Source organism: Gymnoscopelus microlampas (assembly GCF_963454915.1).
Source record: "Gymnoscopelus microlampas genome assembly, chromosome: 17".
In the NCBI taxonomy this organism is placed as follows: Eukaryota; Metazoa; Chordata; class Actinopteri; order Myctophiformes; family Myctophidae; genus Gymnoscopelus; species Gymnoscopelus microlampas.
Window position 1 is genome coordinate 7,204,160 of NC_139954.1, and position 5,000 is coordinate 7,209,159.

The 5,000-nt window shown below is 40.0% G+C and overlaps 1 protein-coding gene across 1 annotated transcript in view; it reads left to right on the forward strand.

Annotated features, from left to right (window-relative positions):
• ccdc141 (coiled-coil domain containing 141) overlaps window positions 1–5,000 on the forward strand; it is a gene marked incomplete at its 3' end in the record, with an annotated part of 49,711 nt that overhangs the window by 19,325 nt on the left and 25,386 nt on the right. The window lies entirely within an intron of this gene.

A 5,000-nucleotide genomic window follows, 5' to 3' on the forward strand; every position in this document is an offset into this window, starting at 1 on the left:
GCATTAATTAACAAAGTCATGATTTTTGTTCAGTAAATTATATTTGGACCGGTTAAATTGAGGTTTGAACCAGGGACCTATAGACTTGTGGGTAGACAGTGTAAAGGATAAGGATAATTCCAGGTCCGTTCATGAAAGTCCTTGCGGTCTTGTTTCCAATGAGGGCCTGTGAGCAATTAGGGGTTAAGAGTCTTGCTCAGGGACAAATTTCATTTCATCGACACATTTGCTGGCCTGGCCTGGAATCGTACCTGGGGCAACCAGGGCCTCTGGCTCCCTAGGTGGGCTCACTAACCACTCAGCTATGGCCACAGTACAGACTGAGCCATTGGATGGACAGAATTGGATTTCATATGTGGTAAGTTATCATACAGCATGGGTTGCTTATTATATACATACAAGCTCATAACGCGTCACATTGTAGATCGGCTGTATGTGGTTACTGTAGGTGTTGTATTAATAATTACATCTGCAAAGTAACAAGTAACTAAAGCTGTCATCTGCTGTAATTGCAGTAGAGTAGAGTAGTAAAGTAAAAGTACCTAAAAATTGTACTGTGCATGTGGCAGGTGTGATTGGTGATGAGTGAGAGGGGTGGATCCAATCCATGGGAATAGGGGGAATTCCAAATGATGATCACCTCAACGCATTGTTGGGGACAGGGATCGAACCAGCGACCTATGGATTCACAGGCTGCCTCTCTTCTCATTGAGCTAGAGATATGGCCTCCCTGATGGTGTCTGTTGACACTCTCACACTCTACTGGTGGAGCTATTGAATCGACAGCATCAGATAGTGAGAAAGGAGAATCCAACAACACAAAACAAAAGGGCAAATGAATTACGTCATACATTGAAAATAACTACTTTCAAGTATGCATTTCTCGTTATCTTTAACAATTGCACATGCATTGATACAGTCATGTTGTGTGCAATGCAATTGAGTTGAGGTCTGCATGAGGTGAGATTTGAACCAGCGACCCTGTGGTATCAAGGCAGATGATTAAGCCATTAGGCCAACAGACCCGAACTGATGAAAAAGGAGTTCACACACATGACACACTTTCACGCAAATTGCTCAGAAATGCTGGATTTAAATGTTTTTCAAACTGCTCAAAATTGCAGACAATCTAAGGGCGGAGCTTACTGGTCAAAGTGATAGATATATTCCTCATTGATACAGTCATGTTGTGTGCAATGCAATTATAATGAAGTCTACCTGAGGTGGGATTCGAACCAGCAACCCTGTGGTTTCAAGGCAGATGATTAAGCTATCAAGCTATTGAACCTACACACCTGAACTAGTGAAAAGGGAGTTCAAACACATGACACACTTTCACGCAAATTGCTCAGAAATCCTGGATTTAAATGTTTTTCAAACTGCTCAAAATTGCAGACAATCTAAGGGCAGAGCTTACTGGTCAAAGTGATACATGTGTTCCTCATGAGTCAAGGCACATGTGTAAGCAGGTTTAACGGCTGTCGGCCAAACGAGGCATGACTTTTGCCTGTTTAAAGTTTGCATTTTCAAAAAATTGCTATAGCGCCCCCCTTTGACCAATTGGAGTAAGATTGGTTTCAGTGATACTTGGAATGACCTTCTACAATATTGCAAAGTGTCAAACAAATGCGAGTCTGCATGTATGTTTTAGGGGCAGATGAATAATTGTCATAAAACTGCAATTTTCATTGGCTTATAAAAAGCTTAACGTTTTCACTTATGGAAAATCTGCTTGCTCACGTCTGTCGGCATTGGTCATTCATTGATACAGTCATGTTGTGTGCAATGCAATTGAGTTGAGGTCTGCATGAGGTGAGATTTGAACCGGCGACCCTCTGGTATCAAGGCAGATGATTAAGCCATTGGGCCAACAGACCCGAACTGATGAAAAGGGAGTTCACACACATGACACACTTTCACGCAAATTGCTCAGAAATAGTGGATTTAAATGTTTTTCAAACTGCTCAAAATTGCAGACAATCTAAGGGCGGAGTTTACTGGTTAACAATTGCACATGTATTCATTGATACAGTCATGTTGTGTGCAATGCAATTATAATGAATTCTACATGACGTGGGATTCGAACCAGGAACCCTGTGGTTTCAAGGCAGATGATTAAGCCATTGGGCCAACAGACCTGTACTAGTGAAAAGGGAGTTTACACACATGACACACTTTCACGCAAATTGCTCAGAAATCCTTGGTTTAAATGTTTTTCAAACTGCTCAATATATTTCGGAATGGAAACTAGTGGAAAATAGTCGATCTACAAGCTCACAACGCGTTGCTATCTAAAAAGGTGTGAGATTGTAGATCGTCTATTTTCACAAGAAAGTATGTCATACATAAAAAACAACTACTCTCAAAAGCATTTCGTGTTATTGTCTAAACATTGCACATGTCTGAATTAACAGGGTCATGTTTTGTACAATGCAATTTAAATGTGAACTGTAATAAGTGGGATTCGAACCAGGGACCTTTGGCACATGAGACTCACACATACTGGTGGAGCTATCCAATACACAGCCTTAGACAGTGAAAAGGGAGAATCCAACAAAACAAAAGCGCGAATGAAGTACGTCATACATTGAAAATAACTACTTTCAAGTATTCATTTCTCGTCATCTTTAACAATTGCACATGTATTCATTGATATAGTCATGTTGTGTGCAATGCAATTATAATTAAGACTACCTGAGGTGGGATTCGAACCGGCTACCCTATGGTTTCAAGGCAGATGATTAAGCGATCAAGCTATTGAACCAACACACCTGAACCTGTGAAAAAGGGCCTCAAACATGTATTTGACACAGTTTCATGCAAATTGCTCAGAAATCCTGGATTTAAATGTTTTTCAAACTGCTCAAAATTGCAGACAATCTAAGGGCAGAGCTTACTGGTCAAAGTGATACATGTGTTCCTCATGAGTCAAGGCACATGTGTAAGCAGGTTTAACGGCTGTCGGCCAAACGAGGCATGACTTTTGCCTGTTTAAAGTTTGCATTTTCAAAAAATTGCTATAGCGCCCCCCTTTGACCAATTGGAGTAAGATTGGTTTCAGTGATACTTGGAAGGACCCTCTACAATATTGCAAAGTGTCAAACAAATGTGAGTCTGCATGTATGTGTTAGGGGCAGATGAATAATTTTAAAAAAGCTGCAATTTTCATTGGCTTATAAAAGCTTAACGTTTTCACTTATGGAAAATCCGCTAAGTTACGTTTGTCGGCATTGGTCCAAAGTTCATGTGTATACAGTTTCGTACAGATTGCTCATAAATCCCAGGAGAAGTGATTTTTTTACTGCTTTTTACTGCTTTTCATAGAATTCGAAATGGTGGGAGATCTAAAGGTCAGAGGTCAAAAGTCAGAGTGTGAAAGTTGTTAGGCATGAGGAGACGCATGTGTGCATCGAAGTTTCATGGCTGTAGGTCGAACAGGGCATGAGCTGTACCTGTTCAAAGTTGGCATATTTCAATTGAGTGCTACAGCGCCACCCTTTGGCCAATGTTTGTGAGTTTCGGGTTTTCGCCGTTTGGCATAGCCCTCTACCATATTGCCGAATTTCATAAGAAGTGACCACGCGGTTAGGCCAGAACTGGCAAAACCGGCGGAAGAATAATAATGAAAGTGTAGAGATGTAATAGGGTTCGAAGCCTTACAGGCTCTCGAAACCTAATAATAATAAACTTTATTTATATAGCACCTTTCATGACATAAATGCAGCTCAAAGTGCTTTACAGGGAAAAATACAGAAATTAAAATAAAGCAAAAGTGCTTTACAGAAAAAAGCACACAAATCAATAGAGCGTTTGTTTAGTAACAGGGGTCTCCCTGTCTCTACAGATGTTTAGTGAACAGAAAATGCATTTTCAGGTCGGGATACAAATTGTATCCAATTAGGAGAGGAGGTGGATAAATTGGTAGGCTACTCTCTCCTGATTGGCTGAAATTGGCAACACACATGAAAATGTATTTTATGTTTATTAATGAGCTGGAGAGACGAGGAGACCCTACTGAACGAACACACTTTAGCGATGATTACTATCAGAATATAGAGCTTTGACCTTTTCACACAAAAACACAAAATAATTACTTACGCAACCTTTAACTCATTTTGCTGGTGATCCCCTGGAACCACCCCAAGGACCCCTGGGAGTTGTTTCCGTTTGAGTTATATGCAGTACCTCTTATCAACCAGTAGGTGTCCCACCTAACCACAAGATCTAAATGGTAGACCACCTCCAACCACTGCAGATGTACTAGTCCCATACACATTGGTTGATATAATTTTTGACAAAGAATAAACATTATTATATTATATCTCTGCTGTCCGGCAGAAACCAGCTAACTCCAAAATGTACTTTTTTCAGGAAATGACAAAAAACAAACAAAAAGTGGAGTTAGGAGGTTTTGTTCATCATTGATAAGAACAGCTGAATGGACCTCTAAGCTGAGGTTGGAGGTCAAAAAGGGGTGGAGCCTGGAGTCAGCAAAACCAGCTAACTCCACCCCCCTTTGGTGGAATAGAGCATCGCAGTTGCGCAGAATCCGGGTGCCGGAAGTAAATACTCAATGCATTTTTCCCATTGACTTTTCCAAAAATATTTATATCAATGAATTTAAGCCTAGAATCAAGCCATCCAGGATTCTGGTGAATCATGACCATAAAACCTTTTTTTCTGTGATTTTTTAAATTTTATATTTAATGATATGATATACTATGTTTAATAAATACCCTTTGTTTTGCCGTTTTCAAAAAAGTTGTTTCACAGAATCAAACGTTTTATGGTCATGATTCACCAGGATCCTGGATAGCTTGATTCTAGGCTTAAATTAATTTATATAAATATTTTCGGAAAAGTCAATGGGAAAAATGCATTGAGTATTTACTTCCGGCAACTGGAAGTGGGCGGGAACTGCGACGCTCTATAAGCTGCTGGTTTAGCAGAAAGTTTGAGGATCCAATGGAGTTAGCTGGTTTTGTCAAAACGCTTTTTAA